The following is a 14,803-nucleotide window of genomic DNA, read 5'->3' as shown; positions in this document are numbered from 1 at the left end:
GTGGAAGAAGCTAGAAGTGTATGTCAGGATAGACGTGTGTGGCGGTCTATTCTCTCTGCCTATCCCTAGGGAAAGGACGTAATGGTGGTAGTAGAAGTAGTAGCTATTATATCAGTTTCACTTTTCTATCAAGACGGGATGGGATATTTATTTCTTATACAGTGCCCTTGAGGTGATTTTCACAGAAAATGGCGCTATATAAATTATCCTTCGATATATATATTCGTTGATGAGTCAAAGTTAGACTGGCAGTGCCTAACAGAGTTTTAGTCCCAACACTTGTGTATATAAATGAAACGTGAAACTAGTATGAAAAGTACGAAAACAGAGTAAAATTGTTGAAATGCAATCTCTTAGACGAATGTGTGAAAAATTAATCACAGGGTTGTGACTGATAAAATCAGGCGAAAGCGCAAATTTGAGTCAGGTATAATTGAGGGTATCAGAAGGAAACTTAGAAATCTCCACCAAAACAGAAAATAAATTATTGATGCCAAAATAAACTATACAAAAAAATCTACGTACCTAAATAATAGCATAATTCAAAACCTTTTCTTAATCTTGCAAAAACAGATTTCATGTAAACTTGACACCGCAAACTTCAGCATTCTCCATTGAGTTTGTGAAATATAATTAGAAATCTCACGATTCTTTTTTAAAAGTTTTTCGCAAATATCTCAGTTACTCCTTTGATGGAGATTTCTAAGTCTGCTTATAATTCCCTCAATTGATAAGATTAAAAAAGAAACACTGAGATAGTTTGGCTATTTAAGACGAATGGATAACGAAAGAACGGTAACGTAGGACAAGGTTGATCAGAAAGATTTGGAATAATCAGGTTAATCAAAAACTTTAGTCTGGTCGTGTCAAAAGCAGACACAACCAAAAAGCATGTATGAAATGATATCTGAACGCGAAAGAAGTTCGGAATGTGTTCCCGGATAGACGTGTGTAGCGCTACATCCTCTAAGCCTACTTCTACGGAGAAATGGCGTGATAGTAATAGCAGTAGTGATTATTTCTGTAAATACGAATCATTTTTTAAAATTCTTTCAATTTTCGTTCGAGGTTCGATTCCCGCCAGTTGCACAAAGGAAATCCATTTTTTTTTTTTCAATTGGTTTGGGAGTTGTAGCGTATTTTTCATAGCTTCCTTCCACATCCTTTTTATTCCTCCTTTCTGACTGTTAAGTAAATAACAGAATTTAAAGATACTATTTCTGGCCGATAACCTTTCTTTCCCATCCTTCTCTTGACCCATCCTCATAGTACCTACCTAACAACAAGATAGAAAAAAATCAAAATAAGAAAATTCTTATTTAGAACAAAAACCAAACATAATTTTTCACTTTACATAAATTCGGATAAAAAGTGATTGGATTTGTCGCGCGTTGTTTAAAACATTTTAACATTTTGAAGTGCATTATGTCATCAAGTGCCTAAAGTTTAAGAACATTCAGATCATATTAAAGGTAGGTATCCATTCCGTGTTCCTATTTTTTCTTCAAATATTTCCTTATCTCAAAACTGAATGAAATTCGTTATTTTATTTACAGTCCGCCTTTTCGTTAACACTGACAAATCTCTAAAATAGAGGCTTAGCGGGTTATTCCTTTTTAAAATAATAAAATGACACTTGGAGAAATTTCTTAAAATAATATTGAAAAAAATTACTTATTCAGTGAAAAATTCTAGTTTGCGCGTTGTACAAACAAATTGAACAGTTTCTGGCATACAACCAATTTTCAGCCAAAGTTTAAAGATGGCGAACTCAATCCGCAATATCGGAAAAACCCGCTGTTTGTTCCCTCAATCCAATGTTATTTATTTATGGCTAATCGTTCGCAGTTCCTGTAGCATCTCTCCATTCGTTCCTCTGTGCAAACCTAAGGGTTGTTACGTGAATTTGATACGAGCCAGTGAGGCATACCTCCCTGAAAATAGAACAGCTGTTTGAGCTGAAGTGTTATGCGTAGGAAGTGCTTTTTACTATACGACGATTAAATGAAGAAGCGAGTCGAGTTCAGTGGAGGGCGAGATGGATTTTGTAAATGTTTTTTCAGCCATCGTGCGAGGGATGGATGCTTGAAAAAGCAGAAGATTGTGAACATTCCGCATGTTGCAGGGGATCAAGAAAAATCACAAAGTTATGATTGTTTGTGTAGAGCGCAAAAGATAAGAACTGACGATATTGAAAGCGTTATTCTATTTGTTTACTTATTTATTTACGGCATTTTTTGAATAAAGAGTGCTTAAAAATAAAAATATAAAAAAATCGAGTATGAAATATTAATATACTCGTACTGTACACATTGTAAATTACTTGAAATACATATATATTTTAAAGAAATTATACAATAACAAAATACACTAATCAATCAAATTATAACTATTCCAACCCTATCTCCTGAAGTTGATTTGCTCTTTTTGATAAAAATATGTTGGTCACTTTATTTTTTAAGTTAGGCAGAGATAAACTAAATATATCAAAATATGATGCATATTCATTCCCGGTATTCTGTAATCTAACAATAGGTGAGTTATATTGAGCTACCGTTCGAGAATTTTGACAATAGAATATTGTAGATGTTCTGCTTAACCTAGGGGGTACATAGAGTGAAATCAATTTCAGTAGATCAGGGGTATCAAACATTGTTTTTATTGATTGATTTGGTGTTTATTTTGTAGAACTCCATATTTAAACTTATAATATTAGAAATTAAACACTCATTTGAGTCTACTGAACACTTTATTTTATTTTAACAAATATAAACATTTATATATTTTTATTATTTTATATAAAGTCGTAAAATCGGTCGATGTTCTTCGTTTTTGCACTTTAGTTCATTTAAGACAGTCTAAAATTTTGTTATAATTTAATTGATTTGTATTTTTTACGATTTGGGTTTTTCACCCATCTCAAAATTAATTCATCTAAAAAACTTATTCTGAATTCTCTCAATAGAATCTGAGAAAGTGATTTGATCAGGTTACCATATTGGAGAATTGTAATCTAGTTGGCTTCCAACTAAAGATGTGTAAAGATATTTTAATGTGTTTATATTATTAAAATCTTTTCTGGTTCTAAGTACAACTCCTAATAATTTTACAACTTTGTTAGATATTTTAATAATATGCTATTTAAATAATAATTTAGAATCGAACAAAACACCCAGATTGCTCACGGTAGAGACATCAGTAATTTTAATTTGATTTAACTTATAATTAAAAAGAAAAGGAATGACTCACTTAAAAATCCGTTGCCAAATGAACAGTGAATTTTTTTTTTTACCAAAATACTAATGCAACATTGTGTTACCTGGGAAATGGCGCGATAGCGGTTGTAGTAGCAAGAATATTTTTTAATGTATTCTTTTGAATTCCCGCAAAAACGGTCATTGCATTGGCCACGCCTCTCATACGTCACGATTCATGTTTATTTTCAACTTTATTTAAAACAGTTAAAATTTTTATAGAACATCGTCACAAATTTTGACGTCACAATGAGAAATTCCAGCCCAACCCGGAATCAAATTTTAAAAATGTTTTCGTGTACACGTGAATATTAAAAACTTTTGGAGTAGGATGAAATATCTCAAAAACGCACGCAAAAAAAAAATTTAAAATGATATAAATAGTATTCATTTTAAAATCGTTAATAATGACGTAACTCCTTATATCCACGTGTGACATTTCCGGTTTCCACTTTAAAGCCCCCGCACCTTGTAAGGAACATTTTGACGATATAAAAAAAAGAGTATAATTTTCGTTATACTCTTTTATCACCCAGAGATTATGTCAACTTTCTAGGTTTTTTCTAAATTGAAACGTTCGTAAAAACAATTATAAAATAGAAATGAGCAAATTACGATCAACTGAATGAAGTAATCAAAGCAATATTCCATAGATTCTTGTCAGTTTTGTTATTGGCTACCGTTAAGAACGCCAACCGTTTCATGACGTCACTACTGAAAAGTGACACACTGATTACAGTCATTTAGCGCGGTATTTGATAAATGTAACTTTAAAAAATCGTATCTTTGTAAATAACGCACAAAAAAAAATTGTTAGGTTAAATAGTACGCTAATAGAAAAAAAATAAACTAGAAAACAGTAAAGGAATTCCTCATTATCAATGCCAAATACGTTGCGTTTTTCAAGGAACATTTTTTCATTTATCTCTTTTTTTAAGTTATGAATGAATAAATTCATCATTCCCTTTCCGCACCTTATAGTGAATAGAAAACTGCATGAGTACACCGTATTTTTATCATTTTTGTTACATAAAGGTAAGGTGCTCAGTCTTACGTTTGAAGTACCAGTCTAGGGACTATGAAATATTTTAGTGTAAAAACACCATTTTCCATAATATTTCACATCAACCATGTCGGGAATTGAACCCGAGACCTCTTGCATGGTAGGCAAATGCGCTTATCATTACACCACGTGGCAAACATAAAAAAAAATATCCACAATATCCATATTGATTTTGGAAATAAAATTAATTTATCTTTATTCATTTCATACATTTTTATCGGTATTCGTAGTATGTGATATTTCGCAATTCGGCCGTCTAAATGGTTTGAAGATATGTAAACTAAAAAAAAACGGTGTCGTTATCTGGCGGCTATAACAGTCGTCAAAAATATGCGCTGGAATGCGATCTTTCATTTTTTATGTGTCATATTTTTCAGTATTCGTAATGGATAGTTAGTGAGATTTTTTTTCAATTTTGAACAATTTCAAAGTCATGCGAACTTTTTCGTTTATCGAAATTGTATTAAAAAAGAGTCGTTTGTATTTTTTTCAAATATTCAACTATTATATTAAATTTTAACCTTAAAATAGGTTTGACCAAGGTCTCTGTATTCTTGAAGAATCCATTATGTAGAAATATTGTTTCAAAATAGAAAACAAATAGTAGAGTAACATTGACCCAACAATTATGTATAGGCACAATTTGATAAAGTCATTTTGTTATTTTTATGATTGACATAATGTAACTTTAAAACAAAAAAGTCAATTTTTTTATACAATGTCAACCTCAAAATAGGTTTGAATTCCTCAGAAAAAATTTAAGCAAAATAAATGTTTTGAAATAGAAAAAAGAGCATTATTACAGATGATTAACTTTTTCTTGTAGCCAATAAACATTTTTGTACATTTATTTAACTTGAAGTACATATTTTTTTAAACTTCAAGTTAGTCGATATTTCTTCTCAAATATTTATTTATGTATTTTATTTTATTTTTTTAACATAAACGGCAAATCTGCCTTTTACAAACATTTATAATACTAACATATTTGGCTTAATAAATATAAATTTTTTTAAACCTAAATTTCCTTATACCCAGGATTTATAAAAAACATAAAAATTATACAAGATTTATATTTAAAAACTTAACCTAAAAATCATCATATTCAGTAGAAAATTTAAATAATAAAAAATTCCATAGTAATACAACAAGAAAATCATATGTACTGTTTCATACAGCTGGGCAAAGTGAACAAAAAACTTTTTTCATAGGATCTTATCAAAGTTTTTAACATAAATAAACTGTTGCTTTTTTTTGTTTTTAATATCATTTTATGCATTTTAAAAGCCGTATCAATCGTATAATGGAGTTTTGTGTGATCTATCACCTTAAAAGCGGCGGTGATGGTGGTTTTGCTCTGAAGTTAGCCAACAGAAAACAACGATCAAAAAGGCCGTTGCGGGATTTGGGTCATTTTTAATTCAAAATTTATGGGAGTCGTTTTCTTATAGAAAAATGTGACCGATTTAAATATCATTTTTGCAATCAAGCAACATTTTGGGGTTTTTTATTTGGAGCCTTTTTGTTTTTAAGCAGCGATATGTTTGATGAAACGGGCTTAAGTCTGTTGCGACCATTATCCGGTTACTTTACTCCTGGCAATTACTATAATATACATGAAATAAATGCCTTTATGTACGCTAAGATACTGCACAAATCAATCTGGAAAAGCGAGGGTACTTATAACATTTTACCGGTAAATATTTTTTTTTATCTTAATCAATACTTGTTTAAAATAGCTATTGTAATGTCAAAAAACGTCTTATAAATATGTTACCACTACTTATTGTTCGTGAGTTATCTCCAGTCTCTGTCCTGCTCAGTTAGTCGGGCGTAAAGTGAAACAACAAACAAAGGTGACACGTTTGCGAAAGGAGCAATAAACTGAATAGAATTTACAGTAGACCGATGTAAACAGTCTGTGCTTTTTACTGTACTACTTGTTTTGCTTGTCAAAGTCGTAGTGACGATACTTGCTACCTCCGCTGGTCAATCCTTGATCTTTGAGGACTACTTTTAGCTCGAGTTTGTATGGAGTGTTATCTCTTTATGTCTTATCTCAATAATATTTATTTATTTATTTGGCAATTAAGGTCTGCATTAATTTACGAGTTGTTTAATCCATCACGTAATGCTGATTGTAAAGATAAAATCAAAAGCAGATAGCCGCCAAACTGTTGATAGGTACAGAAAAATAGGTTCATAATATCTGCAGAAGCCGTATTCAACAAGCTTTATATCTTTTTATATTTCTCTCACGAATGTTCGCATGTAAATCGAGATTAAATATATATTTATTTCTAATAAAAAAGTTAAATGTTTCTAGAAATTGGGTATAATAAGTACCTAAAAATGCATGAAAAAAACATAAAAATGGCTTTGATAAAAATGAACAGCGTCACAAGTTATTGTGAATTAACCAATCAATTACAGCATTGTTATGTTTTGTGGTAGTTATTTTTTTCCAAATTTTAGTGTATTTTAACGCTACGGAGCCCAACTTTTAAATGCCAGTACAAGTCACCAAAGACAATTCATGACACCGCGTGTGGATTAATTTCAAAATTACAGAATTCGCAAAATCATAGCGATGATTACAAGATACTAATAACATATCTTTAACTTCCTATAAAAGTGAAATTTCCAAAAGTAATTCAAATTATGATGTTGCGTCTTGAATCCGCAGCCTTCATTATGCAGTTCTGTATGTAGGCACATTTTATTTTTATTTTTTTTTTATTTAAAAAATTATTTATTTAAACCCTTACGGATTATAACATTCATTTTACAAAAATAATATAAACATTCTTCATTCATACTCGAATTCGTTGTTCAAATTAATATTTTTTACATCTTTTGAAAAGTTTGTCTGAGTCATTTTTTAAGTTTTGTCTGGTAGTTAATTGTATAATTTCAGTCCCTGGTTCATTAGTCTTGATTGTCCTTGTCTTGTTTTAGAAATTTGTAAATGGAATACCATACCATACCAGACAAATATGTCTGATATTCTCGTATTATGTCCATGTTGACAAGTTTTAGTTCTTCGTTAACAATTACATTAGTGGCTAATTTATGGATAAATTTTAATGATTCTAGTTGAAAGAGTTCAGTTATATTTAATTGTTTAGTTTGTTTAAAAAGTTTTCTAGTTGCAGTTAGAAATGGGAAGGTCATATACTAACTTTAATATTTTATTTTGTTGTCTTTGTAGTCTGTTTATATCATTTTGATATCCTGTTCCCCATAGTAATTGAGTAAAACATAGTTTAGTTTTTACAAAGGCTTCATAAATTAGAATTTTTTCCGTTTTTGGATCAAAGTTTTTGATTTTTAAAAAAAACTCCGTAATGTCGTCACTTTGCTAATTAAATTATAAATGTACACTGTATGGTCAACTTCATTTGTATTATATATTATAATGTGCAACTGTGTGACCAATATTCAAAAGTAGATATATTTTGAATTATATGTATGACATTTACATTTCTAGTAATATTTAAGAAATAATAACTACAAATCATACAAAACTTATTAGTTATATTATAAGTTTTGTATGATTAGTTATTTTATGTTATGTATAATTTTAATGTGACAACATTTACAATAACAATATTATGTGGAAGCCTCTAATTGGACTTTATGATATGTATTTATGGTATAACTGTATCTTATAAATTTATAAATGTCTGTTGTTTTTCCAATGAAATAAAATAAAAATAAAAATAAAAACAAAAAAAAAAAATTGACACATAAGAATATTTAAAACAAAATAATCGATGATTTTAGTAAAATGTGGCGCATCCAACCAGTTTTTTGCTGCAGGCATCAGTCCAAAAAAAATGTCCATTGTATAGGTCGCAAACCTATTTGAAGACCTCTCGCATGGTAGGCAAACTCGCTTACCGTTAAGCTACGAGAATTGTTTGTGAATGGCGAAAGAAATATGTCAATAGGTTAATTCACTTCTCAAATCGGTATAAATCTAAACATAAAACTATATGAAAATGAGTATTTTTTATGCTCGCCATTAGTAGAAAATCTCTTTTTCTTTCGAAATCCTTCGCATGAGAATCGGTTTCACACTTTATCGCTATGCCATTATAGAAACTCTCAGTTGAGGGGCGTGCGAAATAGCTATCACATCAAACCTCAATTTATAGAGCCATAAACCCTAACTGAAACCATCTTCTCCAGTTCTGACCGCTAAAGCTTCTTTTATCGAGAGAAAAAGCCGATTTATCCACTAAAAATTAGGCTGAATTTTTCAATCTTCATTCAGCCTTGTTTTATTATTTGTATTTTTACGTGTACAAATGTTTATAGGAATCTCATTTATTAATTTAATTTTTCTCTTTTGCATATTTCACCAAAATACATTATTTTATTTATTTATTTGAGAAAAAAAAAACAAAAGTTTTCACACGAATTATCGAATTGTAAAAACACTCAATGTAAAGTCTTCACAGTGATGTAAGCTGTTGACTAAGTACAATACAGGTATCAAAATAAAAGCAATTGAAAAATTGAAAAATGGTAAGAATTTAGAAGTTTTTAATAAAATATAAAATTAAAATACATATTTGTTTGTATACAGTAAAAATAATGAAAGGCATAAATAAAAATAATAAATTGAATAAAATAAATTTTAAAATTCAGAAGAAATAAACATTGTAGAAGGTATAATACATAATCATAACAAGTTACGCCACATTTACTATGTTGTATTTATTTGCTGCATACTGGGCCCTGATTAAAATACTGTATTTCTTACTGTGGGTAGGTACCACATTTTTGTCTCCGGCCCAACATGTTCAATATTCAAAATTACAGAAATGCATTTAACAAAAGAACAATTGTTAATATAACCAAACTGTCAAGATTTATGTGCTCAGATATTTTTTTCTCTTTTCATCGCGATTGCGAACCAGTTAGTTTATCCACTGTGTCGTGAAATAATTATAATCAAGAAACTATCTCAAGTGCCTCTCTTTCATGACCCCACAATCTGATCTGATCCTGACTGCTACGCGACAAGATACAAACAAAATAGTACTAGAACCCCAGTGCAAGGTATGAATTGCATTTATTATATTTAGGGTTCAGTGGCAAAGTAAATAAAGGATAACCCATCCCGCGAACCAGCAACTTTGAGCGTGCATCTGCTTACGGGCAAGTGGCGCGATTAATAACACACGTAATTGCTGACAACGTGTAACCAAACAGGGTTACGGTCTATAAGAAATCTTTTATAAAGGAAAAATGAAAAATCTGTTGGCGCTCAGTGGCCTGCAGTCCAATTTGCTAGACTGGAATTGCGTGGTTTTGATTCCCAGTCAAATCTGCGCACAGATCTGTACGTGTAAAATCAGATGGCGCTCCGAGGCCTGCAGTCCAATCTGCTTGACTGGAATTGCGTAGTTTTGATGCGCAGTCCAATCTGTGCACAGATTTGTACGTGTAAAGGTGATGGCGCATCGCAGCCCGCAGTTTGATCTGCCACCCCAAAGCGAAATTACGTTGTGCGCCTATATTTTTTCAGTAATTTGTCAGTTTCGAGTATTTCAGGTACTAACGAGTTAACACGGATGTGTAGAACTCACTCTTTTCTTTGAAAATTAAAGATTAAAGATTATTGCAATCAAAATTAACGCAATGCAGCGTACGATGGGCTTGTTGTATTTCGTAAAAAAGTGGGGTTTTCAAATGCAAATGTTTTTTTCACAGGTAGTTGTGAATTCTGTAAATTGCTAATCCTTTAAAACAAAAACAACTTTACTCAAAAATCTATCAAATGAGTTAAGACCATAAAACGACTTCAATGAACACTATCCATCTTTCTAAAGAATTAGGGTTCCGGGTCAGTACGGAAGCGACGCTATTGGTTTTGTGTTTATATTTATGTGGGAAAGACGCAACGCAAACAAACATATAGTGACCAAAAGCTGGTTGAGTTCGCGTTATTCCGATACAAACGCAAATTTAATTATTTTTTTTTAATATGAAAACGACCAATTTAGCTTTGTGATTGTTTCGTTCCAACTTACCGAGAATCTAAGTGATTCATTTAATTTCGTGAATCAATAAAAGAATGTGTTTGGTGATTTTAATAGACCGCATAAAAATTATGTCATCATCTTATTTATCAAAATGAATTTGTTTGTTTGATTTATTGCAATCTAATAATGACTAATTAAATAAATGCCCCGTTTAAACTTATAAGAGTTTATATTTATTACGTTTTTTTTCATAGATTCACAGCTGAAAGCTTTTGGTATAATTTTTTACTCAAAAATTGGCGCTAACTTTGAAAAATACGAAACAATCGATGAAAGAATACGAAAGTGTCACAACTTACATTTTTCTTTTGCGGTTTTTCACAAAGTTGATTTTTTTAGTTGAGTCGTTTTCGTCCTAAAGGTTCAATATGTTCTCTGGTTTCATTTTTATAGGTGTACGTAATATTTGAAACCTGGCGGTTTTTACCGCCAGGTTTCAATATTTATGCTGAACACAGTTTTGACTACATTACGAGCGCGCGACAGTCTGTGGTTATTTATTCGTTTTTTATAATCTAATTCTCTTTGTGAATAAGGTGTCAAAAGGTTTTTATTCAAAGCGAATCCTTCATCTCCAATAAACATATAATTTAATTTGTTGGTGTTTTTGGTTCTTTCAGCCACGTTTAACTAGTCTGTTAATAGTTTTTTGTAAAGTTGGGCATATTCAATAACATATTATTGTTATCAAAAACATTTTTCACTTTGTGTTATGACATTTTACACTTATTTGTTTATAAATTTGTATACTCAATAACTTATTGTTATATATTCAATAACACCTGAACCATACTGAAAATGAACGCTGATAATTTTAAAAATCTTGAAAAAATAATCAAAGAATAAAACTTTTTTTTGTTTTAGGAATCTATTTCGCTAACCCCGGCGAGAGCTCCGTTGGAGCAGAGCGTCAGAGCGTCAGAGTGGAAAAAGAAAAAAAGTTATTTGAAAGATACCAAACAGAGTTTATGAATTTATGCTCAGATAATATTAAGAAAAGGGGATAAGTGAGTTTGAGGCTCTGAAATTACTTTTACTGAAAAAATGAAGAAAATGTCCAACATTTAATCTCCGTACGCCAAAACGTTAAAAAATATATTTCTATTTTATAAATTAAACTAATTAAGTATTCTTTTTAAAGTGCTATTATTGTAAGTAAATTAATATTAATAACTTCATAAACCATGTAATTTACACCAAAATCAACTGACAGAAGAATTGAATAAGTATCGTTGTTTTTCGATTTGTTAAGTAATATGCAAATCTTAGAATTAACTGGTTTTTTGACATGTCATTGAATCGTTTGGGTAGCCACTTTGCATGTTGTGTAACATTTACCATTCTGCCTATATTTGAACATTGAAATATCTTAAATCTTTCCAACTGTCGATTTTTGTAACATTGTGAACCAGAAAAATCAACGAATGGAATTGATGAGGTAATGAACGGGAAAAAAATCTAAATTTATTTCAACAGTGAGGGAAAACATTTTCGAGAAGGGAATATGGAATATGGCCACAGATGAAAGAGTTGAGGAAATGTGGATGTTTAAACATGGGCAGAATGGTGAATTGTACACAGTGTGTAAAGAAGCCACTTAAACCAGCAAATGACAGGTCATAAGCCCTGTAATTGCCTATATTTCCATATTCCCTTCTCAAAAATGTTTTTTCTCTCTTTTGAAATAAATTTAAATATGAATAAATATGTCTGCAAGCATTTGGACATAATTAAACATTGTGAAAAAAATCAGCTAGTACCTGAGGCGAGCACCAGGATCACCGCAGCTAAAATGCTATTAATACTACTTTAAAAAAAGTATTTTAATTTTCTCAGTAGTGTTTGTAAAACTGTTTAATAATATTTTTTAATTTTTGCAAAATTTATAGATTTTATCATAAAACTCTGTTGCGAGAGGACGATAAATGATACCTTGCTGTTCTCACTGTGAAACGTCAAACAGCACTGATATAAATTCTTGCTACGGGTAAGATGGTAGAGAAAAAGCATGTAAAAGTAAAACGCAAACTTGGATTTTTGTGGTTATGATTATGCAGAAAATGAAATAAATATGATGATTTTAAAAAAAGCCGTAGAAAAAATACGCTTCTTGATAATAAATAAATATGGTATCTAAGGTCCTCCTAGATACCTCCTTCAGGCTTGGAGCGGTTTTTTTTATATTTTTTATTTTAAATATATTTGGACCCCTGTATTAAGTAGCCTTACGTGTCATGTACAAGGCTAAGGTACTCGGAAAAAAAAAAGTTTTTGTTTGTCTTGGAAATGGGATGTTCGATCACTGATTTTGGTTTATCACCTTTATGAGTCCAATAACCATTGTTGCAAAGTTCAAGAACAAAGGCGCATGATAACTACTTTTTACTACAGTGTGGATATCTGTTAAGGATATTCCATCTTTCCTGCATTCTGCTTCAAGATTATTGCGTTGAAAACTGAAAAATGGGCACTGAAATAACAGATGTTATATACTCTGTGAAGAAATATCATCGCATGGACATAACTTTTTACGCATAACTTCTCATAGCTCCGTGTCCGGTAAAAAATTGGGTCGTTTCGAAAGTACTTTGGTGATGATGACGGAAATTTGCTGCATCAGCCAGCGTTGGGAAAAACATTTTAGTGATTTTACCCGCAGAAAAAGCGCGGTAATGATCCTCCCAACGCTGCTGCGTATTTTGTTTTATACAGCGTTTAGCAAAGCTAAGGGGAAATTCTGAGAAGAAAGGTGCCGTTCTTTAACAAGTTGCGGCTCTTGCTCGTTCATCCGCTCTCTCATTTCCTAAAGGCTTGGAACGGTTAAATCATCTGACAAAAGATCATAACTCTATTGGGCGTTTGCAATAGCCGGACCTTTGGCGTGGAATGCTCTACCTTCAGAAGTTTGAAATTGTGCAACAGAATCCCTTTTTAAAAAGGAATTAAAAACTTGTTTATTTGTGAAATCGTTTCCTGACTTGAAAAGTTCTGCTTTTTAGATGTAATTTTTAGAAATATTATGTGTACTGCATGATTTGTAAATTTTGTCAGTTAGTAAAAAGTAATTTAAAATGCGTGAAGATAGACGTTTTTTAAAATAATATTTAAGTACAATGTAAGTACAGCACCCTTGAAGTGATTACTCAGGAAAACGGCGCTGTAAAAATTGGCGAAATTTATTATTATTATTATTCATTCCAGAAAAACGCCTTAACTTTAATATTCTTTACTCAAAAATATTTGTTGTCTATCTACGTTACAATCGAATTTAATCTTTTAAATTTTCTAGGATTTGAAATTCAGCGTTGACTGACTTTATTTTTATTTAAACATACTCTAAATACTGTAAATTTAAATTTGTGTATACAACGATGTTCTTAAAAATACTGAGTGCTGGTTCGTAATACGATAAAATGAATAATTGCTTTGTTAACGTATTTCTACAATATTATCATCGGTGTAAAATGGTGCCTTTGTAAAAAAACCTTTGTTAAAAAAACATTTTCTGAATTATTTTCAATACAGGCTTCGGAATTTGGCCAGCAATAAAATTTATATAAACGAATTACAGAGATTATATAAGCGAATCCAATTGGCTTTAAAATGTGTTCCATAAATTTGTTCTTGGAATTTAGAAGGCACCTAACAAAAAGGGTGACTCATTATTGTTGTATTTGTCCATTCATTGGAAAGAATGCCATTAGGATGAGTTATTTTCAATTTTATTGTGTTTCACGTTAGCGGCTTAAACAAAAAACAAAACAAAACCACTATTCATTACAAAAAATTGCTTTTCAGCTTAAAGGGAGATTGTAAAGGTTTAAGTGTATACAAAAGCTTAAAAGGACAACTTTTAAGAGGTTTCTTATTTGATTTTAAATTTTAAACTCGGTGAGTATATTATTATTTTTTAATTATTTTCAGTGATATCACAATACCCTTAATCTTGAACGATGGTTTGTGGTTATATAATATTTACTTGTCATACCTAAACGAGACCATTAACCCGGCTCCTGGAGGACAAAATTACCTTTTGCGTTCTCACTGGAGTCATTCTCATTCAGCGCGTCCACGTCGCGAGGGTGGGTACCCTTCGCTTCAGTAGACTGAAATGTCAATGAAATTCATTGCCTAGAGCTACGAGTGAAGACCTCAATGGCTGTGATGGCGGATATGAAATGCATCATTGCGAACAGGCGGAAGGAGCACAAATCTTTGCTCAGGCCACCCGGACTTACTTCGGGCCATGGGTTTTTAGACGACGCCGGGGTCGGGCAGGACGTTGTGTTGATTATGGCAGTGGAGGAAAAATAGTCAACAGTGGTTTTCGTGGACCCAGTTAGCAAAAGGGGTTACTGTCTCGGCGTCAGTTGGCAACTGGCCGTAAAACAAAAACCAAACAACAAATCTTCTAGTCCGACGTGTAGACT

The 14,803-nt window shown here is 31.4% G+C and overlaps 1 long non-coding RNA gene across 2 annotated transcripts; it reads left to right on the top strand.

The window, feature by feature from the left end:
* Window positions 1-1,444: 1,444 nt before the first annotated feature.
* On the top strand, window positions 1,445-11,574 carry LOC148279871 (uncharacterized). 2 transcript variants are annotated; one of them, XR_015822767.1, is made up of 2 exons: window positions 1,445-1,472; window positions 11,238-11,574. It is a non-coding gene; the product is annotated as an uncharacterized LOC148279871 (long non-coding RNA). The 2 variants fall into 2 exon arrangements; XR_015822766.1 differs by lacking the exon at window positions 1,445-1,472 and adding an exon at window positions 9,200-9,387.
* Window positions 11,575-14,803: the final 3,229 nt, after the last annotated feature.

This window comes from Micrasema longulum, unplaced genomic scaffold (genome assembly GCF_059751315.1).
Source record: "Micrasema longulum isolate JH-2025_06_02 unplaced genomic scaffold, ASM5975131v1 h1tg000661l, whole genome shotgun sequence".
NCBI classification, from domain to species: domain Eukaryota; kingdom Metazoa; phylum Arthropoda; class Insecta; order Trichoptera; family Brachycentridae; genus Micrasema; species Micrasema longulum.
The sequence above is the reverse complement of the archived record's forward strand: the minus strand, read 5'-3'. Positions and strand labels throughout refer to the sequence as shown.